The sequence below is a fragment of the Typopeltis vanoorti genome, chromosome 3 (assembly GCF_054136105.1).
Source record: "Typopeltis vanoorti isolate ZY-2024b chromosome 3, IOZ_Tvanoo_1.0, whole genome shotgun sequence".
Classification (NCBI taxonomy): Eukaryota; Metazoa; Arthropoda; class Arachnida; order Uropygi; family Thelyphonidae; genus Typopeltis; species Typopeltis vanoorti.
In genome coordinates, this window is record NC_143551.1 from 13,120,869 (window position 1) to 13,142,876 (window position 22,008).

Below are 22,008 nucleotides of genomic sequence, written 5' to 3' on the forward strand. Positions count from 1 at the left end.
GATAAAATTCTTCTGCCACCTAAAGATATCCACAAAAATCTACCATTCCTCAAAACCCTATCCACAAGATTTGAGATTAGTAACAGGAGAATATTCCTTCTCATTGACAAAACCTTGCATTATCAACACATTCAGATACCAAATATCAACTTCGTGATCTTCTACAACATCTTTTTCGACAATACTTAATCACTCATTTGTACTCGTCAATGTAAATCAGTTCTTTCTATCCAAAGGACCGGCTGTGCATCCGAATCCCATTGTGTGCACGGATGTTTTGTAAATGTGCCTGGGTGGTGTCAGAATTTCCTTCCGATCACCATTCTTCTTTTCGGAGGAATAAATTGGAAAAGTTCCACGTTTTGTTTTTAAACCGAGTTTCCGAATTATATAACCCTCATCCCCCCTCACCCACAGTTCTAATACTGATATACAATGGGCTAACAGTATTTGGTGGATTGGAATTTACATTAAAAAAAAATTAGACAATTCTCAGATTTCTTTTCTTTGGGAATCTCTAGCCTATCCTCCTGGTATAAGCATCCGACATCCAGTTTGCTTTAGCAAAAAAAAAAAAGAAAAAAAGAAAACACGATATTTTTTTATTCGCTTAGGATGTTACTTTTCACTTGTCCAATTCTCCAAAATATCTAAACTTGTGTTTTCATATTTCAAGTGATACACCAAAAATCTTAAAATTCATGATGCGCAGAAAACGGCAATTCAGCTAATTGATGATCTCTCTCATTGACTCATTCCATCCATCCATTCATATGTTCACTGGGCATCCACAGATGTCGTATGGCCACTCCGATACTCGGTGATGTGTGCCACACCAGGCTTCGCCATGTAGTCCTGTTCTATTCTTTTCTGGAGGCTTAAACTCTTTGCAGATTAGTCACTCCACACACACACACACACACACACACACATCCATCTCACTGATGGTCAACCCTTTCCTCTTTTTCCAGGAACTTTACCTTCTATTACTGTTCTAAAAAGTCCTCCTTACATCCTTTCAATGTGTCCAAAATATTTTAACTTTCTTCTGTCAATATCCTTAAGGAGCCTTAAAGGGCTACTGATCTTTTCTATCACCCATTCATTTGTATGCCTTTCAGTATACGATATCCTCAACAGCCTTCTGTAACAGCATATCTCAAAATTAGCTATCCCGTTCTTAACTGACTTCTTTAGGTTTCAAGTCTCACATCCATAAGTCGCTGTTGGAAAAACAACTGCATCCAAAATCCTCAACTTTGTTCCCATGGAGATTCATCTCCATGGGAACAAAGTTCAAATTAAAGACATAACATTTGTTATAGTTTGTATTTTAGAACATTATTGGGGTTACGATATTGGATTTTATTTTTAAGTAATTTTGAATTATACTAAACTGTATAATTTTATAATAATAAACAATATTTTTTCATGGAACAAAACAAGAAGAATATATTTTATTTTTAAAATATATTCTTTTCATGTTTATTTTTTTTTAATTTTTAAAATAATTTTGATATTTTATCCAAACATATACACTGTACTTACAGTGTGCATGTATATTTCGAAAGTTGCAGCACCCCTACGATTTGAAGACACGAGCTGACACTGGTCTCAGCCATTCCTAATCTTCTTCTTAAGAGCAATTCTTCACATTAATAATGGATCCCAGGTACTCAACCTTGCTGACTTCCTCAATTCTTTCTCCATTAAATTTCGTTTGTTTCTCAAGAGGTTCTCTGTTTGTATTTCCTTTGAGAACCATAATCTTTGTCTTGCTAGGATTGAGTTGAAGTCCTCTGATATTACTGATTTTGTTAACTTTATCAATAAATAATAAAACTTTATCAAGAATAAAATAATAAACTGTCTTACTTGAACTGCTGTTTCGCAGCCTGTCTGTCTGTTTCTGTTTTGCGTCTTTGCCAATGAACTTGCAGATATCATTTCTCGGCCTCCTACAAAGCTATGCCTACAATAATACGAACAGCAGTTTCTCATAATCCATTCATCGAACCCCCTCCCCCGATAAAACCCTTATTCTTCTCCTCCTCTTTCACTCAATCTACTTCTATTCTCTACAATCGCAGTCTCGATCAAGTATTTAGGAGCATCCCAAGTGCTACAACTTCTAGCTGAATGTGTGAAGATTGTATTTCATAAGGAACATCAACCGGTTCCTTCTCTTTCCCTTAAACTCTGTTTAGACATTTAGTAATGTGCTGGAGGTTCTATAACCTCTCCTTTGTGAAACTGATGGGGGGAATTTTTGTTCGTCCCCATGAGGTGATGACTGCGTAAACAGTAACTTGGGCCAAATGCTCTCCCTATGGGAAAGAAAAATTTTGTGATTATGACCTGTAGCACAGTACGGATACTGGATGTGAATAAAACATATGATGTAACAAAGCACATTATTTATTGTAAGATAAATGTGATGCAGTGCTTCCATGTGTCAACAGCAGCAATATGTTTTGCTTACAAATAAGTTCTGGTGATATTAGGCATGTCGTGAATAAATGATGTTACAAAATAGATTAGATTAGATAGCATTTATTTTTTGCCCAGTTTAGTTTACAATTAATCACTTTGTGTAATCTTTATCATCATCATGATCACGAACCATGGGCTCACTGCCCGTTGATGTCCAATGCCTCTTTCATTATCTTCTTCCACCTTTCGTGGAATGGGTGTACATTCCATTCCACATCAGTTCTTATATCGTCTATCCCTTCTGTTACATCCAAACCATCAAAAATACCAAACATAAATGTCTTTATCTTCCAGTCCTCACTCATTCTACAGATGTGTCCAAATAATTGCAGCTTCCGTTTTATAATCTTCTTCATTAGATTCTCTTTTGTAATCTTTATACTATTCATCATATTTAAATTAATAAACTTAAATTGTTTATTTTTGATATTTGCATCAATTTTACTACCAGGGAGTTCAGAGACTCATCGAGGGAGAGCACCTACACCACAACTTCGTTTCCACCATTCAATCACCAACTGGCTACAAGTACACCAACGCCATCTACTGCCGACCACCACTGGTATTTCCACAGACAATCACAAACATCCATGCCCACGGCGGGATTCGAGCCCGCAGCCTTTGGGGTGGAGAGCCGATACGCTATCCACTCGGCCAACCAGGCCGGCAATTACGATGTCGGTAATTTTGTTTCGAATATTTAAATATTATTTTACCTTCTTTTTTTTTTCCAACTTGAATAAGAATAATTTAATATTATCTATGATATTCAGGTAAAAAAAACCTAACCTACCTGAATAGTAGACATAATTAATATGTACTATGTCGAAATATATAGTGGAAATTTCGAAGTTCGAATAACCATGCTGATATGTATATTTCTGTAGTTACCTAAGACATGTACTACTGTATAAGGCAAACAAACATATCTCCCCCCCCCCCCCCACACACAAACACACGAGAGTCAAATATGCACGTTCCTTATCACCTAGAGAAGAAGGACTTAAGGACTTCGACAGAGGTCATGCTATAATGTACCAGACATAGTGGCTATTATAACATGATCTGAAGAAAATAATTTTCAAAAACATGACTGATCTGCATCTAAAAAGAATAAGTAACCACCCAAACAGTCACATGTCACCAACTGAGGTAATAGCTCATTAAAATTCCTACATTATAATAAGGTATACAATATATTTCGCATTCATAAAACGCTAGGTGGCGCTATTTAATCGGGAATATTATAATCGAAGTTTAGTTTATACATTCATCAAATGCCTACCGGTATTTGGTACACTAAAATATAAAAAATAAAATGGACTTAAAGTTCCATATATCATATTTCTATTATGAAAACAATATATGAAGAACACACGACAATATAAAAAAAAAATCTCGATTATCAAATCCCTGTATTTAGTGGTCAATCGACTCAAGATCGTATTAACATTCATGTGAGCTAGTCTCACTATCACGCACAAAACCCAGTAGGTAAATGGCCTCGTTATAAAGAGGTCACAGATGGTCACTTACTGCCCTGAATAACGACAGAGGTGGGTGGCGTGGCTGGAGTAAAGCTGCATGGTATCAAGGCTATTTTGGTCTTCATGGCTGCCCTTTGTTTAAGAACAAAAGGAAATTTGTGTGAATCCCCATGATAAAGTCTACTGCGCAGACATCGGAGCTTAAAAAAAGATAATTTGGTCCCGCGAAATTCCCGTAATTGTACTGTTTTTGTTTGATTAAATTTTATGCTTATATCACTCTCATTGAAGGTATGAGAGTGTTTATTCAAAATTAGTTATCTGACACAGCAAAATTATCATGAATATAATTACTATCCTCCCATTAAATCTTCCTGTTAAAGCAGGTCCATAACCTTCTCTCAGTGGCATCAAAAACTTGAATTCACTGAATTAGCTTGCGTGCGAGTTCCATTGATGAAAGTTTCTAAAAAAAGTTCATTTTTGTATTCAGAACATGGACAAAAACTTAGGGAGGGAAAAAAGCACCGACATTTACCTACACATATATTCCTAGATTATACTGAGTTCGTTATATGAAGCCAAACCGGCAGGTTATCTATTTCTATAACTAAGGTAAGTGTTCTTAATGTTGTACTGATCAAGTATCAAATTAACGTTGCTTTTCGATCGAAAAATCGATTTATTCACGTCTAATAATTTATAAGAAATTGTCGAAAATTTTAACGATAGCGATTATAAAAATTTATATGCATTTTTAACGTTGTTTATTATCTGGTTAAAATCTTCATTTTCTGTAATTTGCAATTTAAAATCACATTAAAGCTTCCAGCATTTCTTTATCGTCTGCATCTTAATTCACGGTTCGTCTGCTCGTACTGGATAACTTAGTAGAATCTCCACCTTGTCTGAATAAATTCCAAGGCCGTGACTAGTCAAGATGCATTGCCCACACACCGACATGGTTTATATACGCTAATGATTTTTTTTATTATTATTTTTATTGACAAGGGTGTAATCGTGTAGTTTCTAGGTTATTGTTCCACCTAAAAACAGCAAAGGAAACTATCCTATATAGATTGTGGCGCCCTCCTTGAATATAGAACAGAAATGCAGAACTAATCTTAATATTACATTGAAGAATCGAGAATTTTACATTATTTATTTATTTATTTTTAAATAGAATAAACGTTGTAACTCCATTGGTTGCTACAGAACTGTGATTTCTAAAATGTTGTACATAATGTTATCGCTAGTAGTACAGAACTTGTGTTCTTTATCGTTTATTTAAAAGAATTAATCCAAATGAGAAATTTATAATTTAGCTTGCTAATTTATTTTATGTTATCACTTTTTATTTTTCATTTTCTATTTAGTTCATATGCAAACAATAATTTTAGTAGTCTGTTATTGTTCATTTGATATAGCTATTCGATCTATTTCTGCTAATACTTACTTATTTACTACTTTACTTTAATCCTAATGAGAATTTATTTGTCATTTATATGATGAAACACAAAGAGGGTCACTTAAAGGTCAAAGCTAAATAATGAGAAAAGACCACAAAATAGTCTTTTAAGGAATGCGAAAACCGACTCGGGCTTCTGACTCAATATCCCATCCTCACCTTGTCGTGGTTCCTGTTAGTAGATATCTACCTAGATACGGAATGAACAAGATGCACTAGCAATTTGGGATTTAGCCAACTAAATTATGTTCTTATTGGATTAAGCTAAGACAAAATGATAGTATAAAACAATCGCATTTCATGTTGACTGGAGTGTAGCCCGCTTAAGCAAGGCTCTTGCTGTTTATGCCAGGGAGCCAGGGCATACAGTGAAACAAAGCAACTGGAACTCCAAAAACTTCAAATAACCATCAGCAAAACTCAAGATTGGCACCATTAGCATAAGAGATATCAACGAAAAAGAAGTGGAAGTAGGAGAAAATGAGAAAAGTACCAGGCTGAAGTAACTAATGTTACTCAAAGAAAAAAGACAAAAAAAAAGGTGATTCCTTTAAATAACAAATCAAGATTGAAATTAAAATTCACATAAAATGATCAGAGAAAGGAAGAAAAATTATTAGCTATTGTATTCGACATTAAATACGAAAATAATCTTAATTAGCAGGCAATATCAAGTTTAGTGATGTGGACAGTATCCGAATGGAGAATTGGCCAATGAGACTTATTTGTGTGCGCAATGTTCTACTAAGGAAAAAGTAGATGAATTTTTCGAGGCATTAGAGAAGGCAGTTGACATAAGCTGGAAGGAAAAGATGGGGATCTTGTTGGAGATCTAAACAGCAGAGTATGAAATTCTTATCGAATATATTGAAAGGTTTGGAGTAAATTTTCAGAAAAGGAATTGGTACGTAATAATAATAACAGTACATACCTTCTGGATGTCTGTTTAGGACATGGACTGATCACTAGTAATACCACGTTTCAACATAAAGACGTGCTCAAATTCGCATGGAGAAAAGATGCAAGAAATAAGAAAAGTCTCATTGACTATGTTGTTGTTAACAGCGATATTTTCCCACTGATCCAGGACACAAGAGTATACAGAGGATTTGAAACTGGAAGTGAATCACCATTTAGTTTTGTGCAGAAGAAAACTGAATGCCACATTGAAAAGAAAAGTTAGAAAATTAAAAATAGAGTAAAAGTTGAGCAGTTTTCAGAGATAAACTGTAGACTCACACAGATATTATTAAAAAAATGACAGCGCTTGAGATAAAGAAAAATCATTGCGGATTCATCGGCAAACTCTGAAGGAAACAATAATTAATTCAGCCAGATAGAGAGAGAGGCATATGTTGACGTTGTCTCCTTTAAGCATAGAAAAATGAGAACTCTATTGTTAACTCAAGAAGTTAAAGAGGCAGTCAAGGAAAAGAAGAAAACAACACGTTCCTGGCAAGTAAATCAGCTTGTACGCCTGAAGAATGCAGAGATATATGTGAGAAAGCGAAGCAATGCATAAAAGTAGCTAAATAAAAGTCACAGGAGGACTCTCGTAAGAACATAGAAAATAAATATCAGGAACGTGGCAAAATATTCCGGAGATTGTGGAAGACGCTTAAAAAGGAGGACATAGTACTGTAAAAGGTGTCAGATATGATAATTCTAACACATGAAAAACTAAATATAAGGATTTTCTAGATGCCTGAAGTAATTACTTTGAAATAGTGCTAATAAAACAAGAAGTAAGAGGACAATAGTAGAAAATATTTAAGAGGAATGCGATCAGGAATACATGAGGTACAAAAATGTACAAAATCTACATGAGTTACAAAAAAAGGAACGTGAAACAATTGGAAGATGATATACAATCGTGAAGGAAAGTGAAATCAAAACTTATATCAAAATTGGAAATATTTAACTCAGCTTTCTACTTTATGGATGATCTTGTACTCGTATCCAAATCCAGTAGATGTCTGCAGGATTCCCTAACTAAATTGAATAACTTCTGTAATAAGTTTGTTATGAAACTCATCAACCAAGAGACAAAGGCTGAAAATAAGCAGCAACATTAAATTATCAACTGCATCCTAAATGGGAACCTTCAGAGCATGTAAAACATTTCGGCTATTTAGTGAAGATGGCAATTTAAATATGTAAACAGACAGGAGAATGAGCCAAACTCGCATTGGTGGGTAATAAACATCATCATCATCATCATCATACGTATCAAGGATTTAGACCTAGTATGGCCTGTTCCGGCCTTAGAAATTATCGTTGAATCGTTTAAGAGGACGTCCTGGTTTTCTTTTTCCTAATGGCTTGTACTTTAAGGCTTGTTTTGGTAATCTTTCTGTTTTCATTCTTTGAACGTGTTCCATCCATCTATGTTTATATTTTTTAATTTTTTCAATTACTGGTTCTTGGTTTAATTCTTTCATAATATCTTCGTTTCTTTTGTGATCAAATAGGGTATACTTTGCAGTTTTTCTCATTAACTTCATTTCTGCTGTTGTTAATCTTTGCTTGTCTTTTTGTTTTATTGTCCAGATTTCGCTTTCATACATTAAGACCGGTAGGGCTAATGTATTGTATACTTTTAGCCTGGTTTGTTTTTGAACTAAGTTTGGTTTAAATATAGAGTTAATTACTCCTGTTATTTTAAATATTTTGCAATTTTTATGTTTATATCTTTTTCGTTTTCATAAGTGATCATACATCCTAGGTAGTTAAATGAATTCACCTGTTCTAAGATCTTGTTATCTATTACTATTTTAGTTCTTGCTGGATCTTGTCCTTTAAAAGCCATAGTTTTTGATTTTTCCGTAATAAACAGAACAAATTTATATGAAATGAGAGTGAAATCGGTAAACTAGTGTTCAATAAATACAAATAACAAATACAGTGTTCAAAAATTTTACTTATGGATGTAAAAAGTATGTTAGAAATAAAGCACTTGATCAAGATTGGAGAGACCTCAATGGCAGAACCGTATGAAAAACGAGGGTATTAGAAAGTAACTTGACATTTTTAGCATTCAGGAATGTGTGAGCAGAAAAAATGTGTGAACAAGATAGCAGAAAAAAGACCATAATATGACCAAGATCTAAATGAATTGATACAGTAAGACAAGTATTAGAAAACCGAAATGTAGTATCTGACAATACTCTAGTCCTGGCAGATAATAGATTAATTTGGAGGGAAATTGTCGATAGTAAGTAATAATATAAACTTTTCATATACACCTTCTGTCCAAAAAGAAACCGATCTTTTCGAAAATAGAAGAAACTAGTGGCGCCACCTGTTGTATCTTTTTGTTGTCGAAAGCGGCAACCTTCATTAGTGTTGTGTCAACTGTTTATGACATTTGTTTCATTAGAAGCCGAGTTATAGTGCCAAGAGTGGCAGTGTGTTTTGACGAAGGGTTGGAAAATGAGTTTCAAACAGAGAGCTGCGATTGACTTTTGTGTTAAATTTGGTAAAAGTTTTACAGAAACGCATCAAATGCTTCAAAAAGCATACGGTAAAAGGAAAGCGATACGACACCATTGAAAACTTTCAAGCGCAGTAACCACGACCCTCAACAGTATCCCCAAAAGCCGATATAAAAAACTCATTTAACGAATTAATTGACCTTGCCAAACGCTGTATCAAAACTGAGGGAGAGTATATTGATTGAAATAAATGATTTGAATAATTATAATTGGCCCGTGTTTTATTTTCTATCAAAAGTTCGGTTTCTTTTTGGACAGAGGATGTATTGCTATCATAATTTCTTGTACATCCCCTTAGTGTCCATACTTGGAATTTCATTATGACGATGATCGTGATTACAAACAACATGTTAATTGCCATCCATTATGTCCTTAAAACTCAGAGAATATGGAGATTTTTTTTTCCCCACACACGAAAGGTTATTAATAAACCTATAGTACATTTGTACCGTTGATGGGCTAAGATTTGTTTTCCCATATTTTATCAATTTTATATGTTTTTGTAATTTTTTATTTATTTTTGCATAGTCCAGAAATCCTGTTCTAGAGAATAAACATGGCACTTCTTCAGCCACTTCAGGCCTCCAATAAGTGGGGCGGTGGTCTCACATCTGCCGATGAAATTCATCTCCACCTAAAGACAACACAAAGATTCATGCCCCTAGCGGAATTCGATTCAGCGACCCGTTGTCTGGAGCCCGGGTAAGCTAATCACTCGGCCAATCAAATCAGCCGGTTGCTGTTTGATTATATATAATTTGTGGAAGCCAAAATATTGCAGCACTTGTAAAGTCACAGTTTAATCCCTGGAAGCAAACAAACTGTGTGTCTGTGCAATTATTCTTGATATAGTAAAGGTAGTTTGGGTTGTTGAATGCGTCAGTCTTGCTAATTTTGATTAGTTGCCACAAGCTCTTCTTATGATTCCCATGGCTCATCCTCTACTATATCCAATGCCAACTACATCAATATTTCCATAATCTTACTCAATGTCAGTCTTAGAGGAAGATCGAGTCTTGGGAATCTCGGTCTCATATGACCTTGATAGGCTTCACGATTGATAAATACTTCCAGTTGATTCACTGAGTGAAAAAAGTTTGATCGCCGATGAAAGAAAAAACTTGAAAGTTGACGAATAAATGAAGCTTGTGAGACAACACCAAAGACGCTGTAAATGAGACCTACGTTGATGGAAGTATAAACACATAAGATTTAAAATATCCGTAAAATTCTGTATGTTATACAAAAAAAAAAATGTAAAGAAGCAGAATGGCCGGATTAGAAATGATAAAAGTTTCTCTTTCAGAATACTTCCTTACATCACCATCATGAGCTTGAAAGAAAGAGCATCTTATGTTATATTGTTTGTTTCGGTAAGTTAGTGATGGTGTAATAGTTTCGTTTTTTCTTAATTAGATGTGCATTGCTGAAACACAAGAGTGCTTAATTACAATAAATTATTTTTATCCACCAGGTTGTGCTGGTCAAAGGACAGGATTATCAGGGTAAGGAAAACTATTGGGTAAGTCTGAGGATGAATCGAATGTAAATAGCTCTGTGTTTCCTTCAATTACACTACACTTCAATTGCACACTTTACTATATCAAGAAAAATTAACAGAATAAGTTCTTCGTGAATATTGTATTTTAAGTGTCTCTCTCCGAAGGCGAATATTTGATTTATAGGCAGCTGTCATGCAAATACCCAGTATCCAATAGAAATAGATCTACTACTCAAGAGGTCATCACACAATGCAAATCACCATTCATCCCGATAAAAATTTAGCTCCGTCAGGGTTAGCTTTATCTCCAATACGTACAGGATGGCAAGTCATCAGCGTTTAGAAGAAGAAGGACCGTTGCACATCTTGAAGCTAGGCAGTCGCAGACGAAGGTGGTATGCTGATTTGATATGTCAGAAGTGTCGTCGGCGCTATGGATGCAGTTTCGAGAGAGAGAAAGAGAGAGAGGAACCATTGTAAAATGAGCTGACCAAGGTCTTCCGAGGACAAAGACAACCAGAACAGACTGCTGCTTGGCTCTAACAGCAAGACTCTGATGTCCTGTCACCAACTGCTTGTTGAGGTTACTGCGGCCGCAGTGGAAAACATTTCCAACCTGACTATATTAAGAGGGTACATTCAAGTGGACTCTACGCAAGGAAATCAGTAGTTCGTTTCTTATTAACCAGAAACCGCTACAGAGTTCGTCGAAATTGGTGCCATGAAAATAGACCTGGAGCTTGGTTTGGTTTGGTTTATTTGGATTTATGCCGAAGCAACTCAGGCTACGAGGCCAGTGTTATGTCTGTTAATTGCTTGTTCTAATGGCTTGTTTGCCCGCTTTGTTTGCGGGATGAAAAACTCGAGTTTCTGGAGGAAATGACTTAGAGCCCTGACAAATGAAGTACATTTCTGTTCCATTACGAGTCCCATGTTTAGCCTACGATTATCTTTGTTATATCTATCGTTTTTCATCCGTGCAACATGTTTTGTACATCTGCATTTCATTTTAAAATGTCTTCTTCTTCTTCTTCTTCTTCTTCTTCTTCTTCTATATCCAACACTTTTGTTTCTTTTCTTATATCTTCATTCCCTATTTTTGTCTGACAGCCAGATGTCTGTTCATTCTACCTTCAGTTTTCTTTATTCTGTCAAGTATTTTTTGGTTATTGGCCATATCTCTGATCCTAACTGATCTGGTAATAACTGGGATGATACACTGGTCGAAAAGTTTGGCTCTATTTAGTGGTTTTATTTTGTTGCAGAAGGGAATCTTTTCAGTTTGCCAAAAGTCATCCAGGGTAGCTGAATTCTTTATTATTATTATTATTATTATGATTATTTTATTCACATAATTGATACACAGTCAAAACAAGATATCAAATAAATAAAATTTCACTGGTGATTCAGGACAATTCAAATTCTACCCAAGAATCTAAGAATAGCCCGTCAGGTAGCGTCGTAAAATATGGACTGTTCCAAGTAATGCTGTTTTTTGTAGGTCATATGGGGTCACTTCAATGATTTTTAATTGCTGTAAATAGTTGGACAGCTTCTTTGAAGTTGCACCAATTGCAACGATAACTATTGGAATGACATTGGTGTGTTTAAGCCACAGTCGGCCAATTTCGATTGCCAGATCTCGATATTTAGTAATTTTTTCCAGTTCTTTGTTGTTGATGTTGTTATCACTGGGTACTGCAATATCAATAATCCAAACCTGTCGATGTTCGACAGTTGTGATGTCAGGTCTATTGTGTTCCAAATGCCGATCAGTTTGTATTCTAAAGTCCCAGAGAATTTTTGCTGTTTCGTTTTCCAATACAGTCTCTATTTTATGCTGCCACCAGTTATCAGAAGTAGGAAAACCATATTTTTTGCATACATACCAATGAACTATTTTGGCCACTTGATCATAACGGTATTTATAGTCAGTTTGTGCTATTTTGCTGCAGGCACTGATTAGATGTTCTACAGTCTCATCTTTCTGATCGCATAATCTACATTTGCTGTTATTATTGATGTCGAAAATTTTTGCTTTGATTGCATTAGTTTGTAATGCCTGTTCTTGAGCTGCTAGAATGAATCCTTCTGTTTCTTTTATATTGTATCCGTGTTGTAGCCATTGCCATGTCTTGTTCATGTCAATTTTGTCCTCAGTACCTCGAAGAAATTGGCCATGCAAGGGTTTATTTTTCCAGCGCACACATCGGATATTTTGTTGTTCCTTTTTGTAATCGGATTTGTTTCCTGTTGCTTTTAGAAGGCCCTCTTGTGTAATTGCTTGAAGCTATTGTCGATGTAATTTCTTAAACCAATTTCTTCTTCTTCCACAATCTGTCTCACTTGCAGCAGACCCCGTCCACCTATTCTCCTTGGTAGGTACAACCAGTCAACATCACTTCGTGGATGTAAAGCATGATGCACAGTCATTAGTTTTCTAGTTTTGCAGTCTAGTTTGTCCAGGTCTTCTTTTGTCCAATTTATTATGCCAGCTGTGTATTGGATCACTGGTATAGCCCAAGAATTCATTGCTCTAATTGTGTTTAATCCATTTAGTTTTGTTTTCTTAATATTTCTAACTGTTTTGAGATATTCTGATGCTGCCTGTTGTTTAACTTTCGAGTGGAGTATATCATTGACTTCTAATATTCCTAGGTATTTATAGTATTCGTCAGCTGAAATTGCTTTTATATATTTCTCTTGATCAAAATTAAAATTGCTAGTGTCATTAATTTTTCCTCATTTAATAGATAAAATTGCGCATTTATCTAAACCAAATTCCATTTTGATATCCTGACTGAAACTACGAACTGTGTTCAATAAAGAATCTATTTGCTGGGCCGATTTTCCATATAGCTTCAAGTTATCCATATACAACAGATGGGAAATTTTCATATTCCATTTAGGAATTTCATATCCAAGTTTTGTTTTCTTGAGAATCATAGACAAAGGTATCAAAGAAATGCTGAAGAGCAATGGTGACAAGGAATCACCTTGGAAAATTCCACGTTTAATGCTGATATCTCAAAAATCGTTCATTATTCACTATTAATGTTGTTTTCCATGATTTCATAGCAGTAGCCAGAAACGAACATATGTTTTTGCTAATTCCAAATATTTTAGTGATTTTAGGAACCAGGCGTGTGGGAGGGAATCGAATCTTTTAATCTATCCATGCCATGTTTAAATTAGTTTTTCGTCTTTTTGAGTTTCTGAGAATCATTTTATTAATAAGGATCTGGTCCTTTGTTCCTCTAGATTTTTGAAAATTGCATTTTTGTTCAATCGGATAAATCTGATTTTCCGATAAGTAGTGTTATATGGAATTTGCTATGATTGCAGTGAACAGCTTAAGCATAGTTGGTAGGCATGTTATTGGACCATAGTTACTTGGATCTGCATCCTTATCCTTATCTTTCATGAAGAGAAAAGTGCTACCAGATATAATCCAGTCTTCAACTGAGCCATACTGCAACAAATAATTAAATTGTTCTGCCATTCGATCATGTAGACTGGTTATATGTTTTAACCAAAATCCATGTAGTTCGTCTTTGCCAGGTGCACTCCAGATTTTTACTTTTCTAGCTTGAGAACTGACCATTTCAATATGATAATGACATTTTGCATTTTGTTTCATTTCTGATTCTATTTCCTTAATCCATGAAGCATCTTTATTGTGTTCAATAAGATTATCCCATATTGGCTTCCAAAATTTCAGTGTTTCTTCTTTTCCGGGTGAATGATGGTTTGCATTTGTATTTCTCTGGAGAGACTGAAAGAACTGACGTTGGTTCTGTCGAAATTTCATATTTTGTACATATTGGTTTATTCTTGCTTCATATCTTTTAATTTTCTGTGCAGTCGTTGTAATTTTTTGTTTTAGCTCTTCGGTAACTTCAGCAATTGTTTTGTTGGCCAAATTATATGTGTTAACCAGTTTGTTTTTGATGTTATTATTTTTCAACCGTCCGTCTCTAAAACTCTTTAAGTTGCTTAGAACAGCTCGAAGCCTGTTAACCTTTCGTTCTAACCGGATTTTCCATGGTGCAGATTGTTTCATCCTCAGCTTTTGCCGAGGATGAAATAATTATGATTATGAAATTGAAATAATTATGAAATAATAATAATAATAATAATAATAATAATTATTATTATTATTTTTATTATTATTTCTTCATAAATGCTTATTTCTAATAATGTAAAAGTTATTCCAAGGCAAACGCATTCTTGCAGTTGCTGTATTTGCTATTATATATTATTATTTGTTCTGTTATCTGGTTTCTTTCGATATTTGTCATTATTTTAGTTTTTTCGTAGCTTATGTACAATCCTACTTTATTTGGTAGTGTATTTAATTCATTTATCATTTCTTTTACTCGTTTGCTATTACTATAACATCATTCGAAAATCGCAGTAATACGATTATGCTGATGATTTAGTATTTTACCATTGATATTATGAGGGATTCATATTGATCCCTTTTGTCTCTCCAGTCTAGTTCACTCAGGGCATATTCTAACACTCCAGGGTGAAATAATTATGATTATGAAATTGAAATAATAATAATAATAATAATAATAACAATAACAACAACAACAATAATAATAATAATAATAATAATAATAATAATAATAATAATAATAATAATAATAATAATAATAATAATAATAATAATAATTATTATTATTATTATTATTATTATTATTATTATTATTATTATTATTATTATTATTATTATTATTATTATTATTATTATTATTTCTTTATAAATGCTTATTTCTCCTAATGCTGCAGTTGCTCTATTTTAACACTCCATTGAATGATTTGCATGAAACAGCATCTCCCTGACGTGCTTTGTTTATTTGGAATAAGCTGCTTGGTTCATATATTACAGTCACTTTTTCATGTATTTTGTTCTTAGTTGTATATAATTTGGCTCATTATTTCTTCATTGCTGTTAGAATTTTTTCAACTGAATCAAAGGCTTCAGCAACGAAACATTCTCAAAATATAGGTGTCTAAAACATTCTGTTTATAGACAGAATCTTATAGCCACTCTTATTTTGAGAGTGGTCGATCGCTGTCAGGGTATCATTCGCCATAATGATGTTAAAAATCAAATAAACTAACGCGTTTTATTTCCTTATAGGGAGAAGGCGAGGTCTTTTAATCCTATCTACCATTCGGAAACTGTCAATGTCCACTAGTAGTCAATCAGAGATAGCAGCTGGCCCGTGACCAATCACTAATTTTAAGCTGCCACCGATGAAGAAACCATCAAGTGCTGCGATCTCTTGGTACCTAACCTTAACAAGATATGCTACTGTCTGAAGTAACGTGGGTTCTACGGTCGTTTTTCTTGAGTTTAAGGGACGAAAACAAAAAACCCAGTTTCTGGGAGAAACACAACCAGTTTGCCGTGCCAGAGATCGACTAACTTGGGAAAAGGTCGAAGATAGGCTTAGAAAAAGTTGATCCTCCCCATTTCATTGTTATTCTATTCGACATCACTTATACCAAATTTTGTTCTGCTTTATCGCAAACTGCACGAGTTTTACGTCATTTTCTTTTTGTTAATTTTGTTGAGTAGTGTATTGAGATATATTTCTGAAGAAAAAAAAACTAAAAAAAAAATTTTATATATATATTTTTACGGCTATTCGCCTGCTTTCGTTTTACGAAAAAAAAATAATAAAACTTTAGATGAACTCAAATTTGAGGTTACCAAAGTAATTCAACTTTCAATTTCAGTAAAATAAATGAGCAGATTTTAAGGAAGTGAAATAAACTTTATCGAGTGAAAACTGCTGTAGACGGTTCCCAGAAGGAAAAAAAAAGATTAATATCTAGCTGGTTTATCGCTGCATAGAGATAACCGGGCTATCTATTGCCGAGAACAGAAGTACGGATTTTTCGATATTTTCATCAGCTGTTTATCTGGATTGGCTCCTTGATCGTTCTTACAAGTGACCCCACTTCGTCCGATCATTTTTAAACACGTCAATCATATTTATTCGCTTCTTTGTGCCAAAATATTTTCTATGAAAATGTGAGTCTTCGATGAATTTTTTCGCCAACACAAACTCCGAATTACTGATCACTCCTTTTTGGTGAATATAATTAGTGTAACTTTTATAGTTCTTCAAAGGCAAGTTAGGAAAAGTTACAATTTTTTTAATTTAAATTTAATTTTATTATTATTATTATTATTATTTTTTTTTTTTTTTTGCCAGGAACCAAATGCATTTGTCAGACAACCGTTGCTTTTAATAATATCATTAATTAGGTCTATATGAAGCTAAGTTTATTAGCAGTGCAAACCTCTTCCGCCTAATATATTAATGCGAAGATGAGATAAGTTTATTGTTAAAATTAACGTAAATCCTTTAAATTAGATCCTTTAAATTATATTTTAAAGGATCTAATCTAAGATTAAAAACCATAGTTCATTATACACATCACTTTTAAGTAAGAGAATAGAATTCAGATAATAAATTTAGTGCGCTACAAACAGGCACTTCAAATTAAGGAGATGTATTAATAAGCATTGTTAACACAAATAAGCCTTATTCCAAAAATAATGTGATTTACAGAAAGAAACGATAATTCTTCATCAATTTTTCGTACAGAACAATTATTTCATTCAATAGATGTTATTTAGATCTACTTTTAAGCAGGCTAGTTCTAAAATGAGTTAGAAATAAATACATTCCGGAAAACAAAGTGTTCCTATTGAATTATGTCAAAAGATCGCGATTTTACATTTCGACTCTCCTAAAAGGTAATTAAGTTTGTAAATGGATTTTTTTTTTTTTTAGAAATAAACTAAGCTATTTTTAAGCTGTATTTTTCCAATACTAGAAAACTGCCTTTTTTTATGAATATTGCAGACAGAAACGATAATTACTTAGTTTTTTTTTTATTAATTATGATGTCATTTATTAAACCTATATGATAAATATATCATCTTTTTTTTAAATTTTTTTTTAATGTGAGAATGTTTCCGCCCACAAAAGGATGGAGGGGAATATAGTAAAATATGATACTCTTCGTAAGAGGATATCAGTAATAGAATTAATTTGATTCCTGTATTTAATTCCCACTTAGCATTTTCTGGGACAGTCTTAGGTGGCAGACGGTTTTCATCACTGTGAAGCTATCACCTTTCTATTTTGTAGGCCTGCGGTATCTATAAAAACACGTTTGTTCTCTAGAATAGAGTTAATGGATTTTCTACCAAACTATGGTAGTAAATACACCATATGTTAATGTCTTTTGTTAAGTGAATTGCAATAAAAATTCCTTTCAGTCCTTATTCCACTTGAGAAAAGATATGGCAGTAGAGGGAACGCAGTTTGATCAACTTCGCCAACTGGAGGAGGGGAAATGAATAATGTGCAGTGGCGTAGCTAGAGCTGTTGCCGTCCGGGGCGATCCCTGAGTTTGTCGCCCCTCTCAATGCACACCAAAAATACTACGAAAAGTCAAAATGACGTATAGGAAATAAATTAAAACAGTATGTTTAGTTTTGAAGTAAAACTATAATTTCAACATTCTAAAATGTTATTTTTCTTGCTTTTCTGTTAGCGAAATCGTCGATGACATCGGCGAAGTCTATTGCATAATAATTTAGGTAATTCTTAATCAATTTTATTAAGAAAAACTCCTCTCACAACTAGCAACACTTATAGCAATTGTGAGGAAAATTCGTAGTAGTGTTATGTTACAATATTTGGAAATGAGTTCTAGAGACTGTATTTTAGGATTAACTGCAAAAGTTCAAAAAGATTCAAAGTGCCGGCCGAGGCGGACCGCTCCCCCCCCCCCCCCAGCTACGCCACTGGCGAAGTGTCTTCACCATAGATCGCGATTTACATTTTTATATTTATGTACTATATAAGCTGAGAATAATTAAAAGTTTACAATTTGATCAATAGATAGCGCCACTGGCAAATATGAACGAAACACGTGATGTTCTTGATGTAGATTCATTATAATTTTATATTACTCAAGAAAAAAAAAAAATTCATTACAAACTTTTAGATTTATCTTATAAAACCTTTCGAGATTTTTAAACTCATCTTTTTTTCATAACACAATATATTGGAAACTTAATGAGGTAATTTAAGATCTAAATAAAGAATAAATATTTCTTACAGTATCAGACATTGTGTGCAAAGATAAAGGAGATTTGACAGAGAATCAACTACTCATGGCTAGACTGAGAAAACCAGGAGGATTCAAAGGACACCCCAGTTTTGCTGACAATAGAAAAATCAAACCGAATGTAGATGAGCGTTGCCAAATTCTTTTGGATGATAACGATCCCACCGGAACTTTGTACAGCTTAAGAATAGTAGATTTTGAGAGATGTCCAGTGGAGAGAAAGCATGTAAACCATCTTAAATTTACTTCTTTTGAGAGAATTAATTAATTAGAAAAAGAGCTAGCAAATGTTTAAAAAAAAAGAAAATTCTTCTTCTATTTCGATATAAATATCATCATAATTAAATATTTTATTTTAGGGTTACTTAAGTGTTCGCATCTGGTTTCCACAACTAGATGGCGTTGTGATGCTACACGATCAGGATCTTGTAATAATGTGTCGTCTTCCAGAAAACACTGTAACCGAAACTAAAGTTGTTGGATTTTTTGGAGCAGCGTAAGTTAAATGGATATTTTATTCTAAATGAGGAATTAAATAGTAATTGCATTAAATAGTTATATATATATATATATATATATATATATAATATATATATGAGACGTGTGTACTGCACTCTAATATCAATTTTAGTCGCCGACTAGAGCAAATTTTTTTCTAAGCTTTTCTTCGCGACTGGTTTTGGAGTTAGTCGATCTTTGCCACGGGCAAGTAGCTCTCTCTCTCTCTCTCCATCCCTGAGGAAACTCGGGTTTTCATCCAATAAACTCAAGAAAATCGGCCGTAGAATTCACACGATTTTTGGACAATAGTATGTAGTGTTAGGGTTAGAGACCTCGAGATGGTGGCAGTTGTTTGCTATACTCTCCTCTACTGATGACAATTAAAATCACTACGGACTTGAACTATTTAGGTGTAAAATGGTCTCGTCTAATTCCTTTAGCGAATTAAACGCTATATCTTGTATGCAAACGTACGAGAACAAACAGACAACACCAAAATCGATAACAGCAAAGCAATATTTTCGTACTGGAATATCCAAAAATATTACTTCTTCATACCTCCATCCTTCTGTGGCAATAGTGTCTTCTGCCTCCAATATAGCACTGGGCCAGAATAGGATTTTTCTCCAGAAAACTCAGGTTTTCAACTCTTCAACTAATAAATAAATAAATACCTACTATAGAACTCATGCTATTCCCAATAATAATATATTCCTGCGTGAGCTTAGGATCACAAGTTAAGAACAGTTGTCTGCCCTATTCTCTCTCTCCTGTGAAGTCCATCAAATTATTTATAGTCTCGGCATCAGTGAAGACTGACTGACATCCTATCAATCTTTCTACAAGTCAGAACTAAAAGAATTTTACTTATTTTCTTTGGCAGTTCAATTTTAAATGGTGGACAGGAGACCATAAAATGGTAGTTTGGCCAGTAGTCTTCGTGTGCCATATTCGATCGAATGTCTTAGGAATGTTTATAGCTACCACATGGGATTCAATTAATTCATTTCATAGTTTGTCCCCATTGATGAATACGAAACTTGTGTCCATGTTGATAGTCACTGATAAGTGGAGAGCTTCGAGGTGATGAAAGAGTTAACAACTGATGACATTCTTTGTGAGTGCGATGGAGTGACACCTTGATGGTTGACCTTATGTCCTTTCTTGAGAATGGGTTGAATATAGACTTATTTCCATGATGTTGGGTAGATGTTATATGAGTGAAAAAAATATAAATAAATAGATAAAATAACAATAAAATCAAATACAAATGTAAAGATAAAGAATGGAGATTCGGGGGGGGGGGATTCTGATGCTGTTATGTTATTTTTGCTTTCTGCTTCTGGTGATTTTATTTTATTTATTTTTGTTTGTTCATTCCAGTTTCTTAACGAGAATGGATAAACATCTGTTCCAATTACTTTTATCCAAAACATTCTGTTCTGGAGCTTATGAAAGGTGGTTTTAAATTATTCCATTCCATTTTTATATCATCGCTTTCTTCTGTTTGTTCTGGTTTACCATTTAGTCTTTGTAAACAGGAATCATTAGTCAATGATATTCTGAACCAATATATTCATAATTATGATACGAGATGTGATTTAAAAATTGGCGAAATAAAAATATCGATATGGTAAATTCCTTTAATACCGTTAATTTCTCCTCTTTTTTTTGGGGGGGGGGTGTATAAATGTAGTATATAAAAATATAAAATATATAGTAGTATAATTTGTAATGTAAATTTAATAAATATAATATATTATATAATATATAATAAAAATATAGTATTATAATATATAATATAAACTATATAATATATAGTATATAAAAATGGGGGATGTAGTACTAAAACCTAAGCTAACTGAGTGATCCAACTTTCCATGGATATATTATACTTGTATAACAAAAATCAGATCGTTTGGAAAATAATAATCAGCCGAGGTTATAAAACGAATACATGAGAGAATTAAAACATTAAAAGAGCACCTTGCGAGAAAATAATGAACTTACGAATAACTAAAAAAATAACTAAAACCCGTCCAACTCTGTATATTAAGAACAGAGTTGGACTGCTGATATGAAATTTGTTACTCATTACAGCAATGTAAAAACAATGTAATCGACCAGTAGATACAGATTTATCGGCAAGGTAAAAAATTTGTCCCAAAATTTGATTCGGAAATAAATAATAAAAAGACAACTAAATCCCAAAATTTTATTATTATTATTATTATTATTATTATTATTATTATTATTATTATTATTATTATTATTATTATTATTATTATTATTATTATTGTAAGTCTTACTTTGAAACTACAATTTTTTTTTAAATTTTGCAAACATTTTATATTTGTTATGATTAACGGCAGTCGAAGATTTGCATTTCAATCAATAATATGATTATATCTATAAAACTTTTTTTACTTACTAGAAAACATAAATTTATTTAAGATAGTTGCAAAACCTGATCGAAATGTGGCATCGGTGGTTCAATGGTAGAAAAGTTAAAAAAAAAAAAAAAAAAAAAATGGTAGAATGCTCGCCTGCCACGCGGGCGGTCCGGGTTCGATTCCCGGCCGATGCATTTCGTTTTTTACTTTGTTCTATTCATTGCACATAGTCCGATGCGATAATATAATATAATATGGTAATAATTTACAGTTTTTTTTTTTTTTTTTAATTTGGCATTGGTGACCTGTTAGAGATCCTGCTACCCCACAATCTTCATAATTTTAGACTCTGCTTTTTATAATTTTAGAATGCTAATTTCCTGTAATTACTGAAACCTTTTAAATAAATGTTATTAGAACAGAGAAGATAAATTTCACAATATTACACATTTTTTTTTTAAACTTATGATATGAGATTGATATTATGATATTGCCAATTAAA

General features: G+C 33.4%; 1 non-coding gene across 1 annotated transcript; it reads left to right on the plus strand.

Annotated features, from left to right (window-relative positions):
* The first annotated feature begins 21,594 nt into the window (after window positions 1-21,594).
* On the plus strand, window positions 21,595-21,700 carry TRNAG-GCC (transfer RNA glycine (anticodon GCC)). The gene has a single exon. It is a non-coding gene; the product is annotated as a tRNA-Gly (tRNA).
* The last annotated feature ends 308 nt before the right edge of the window (window positions 21,701-22,008 follow it).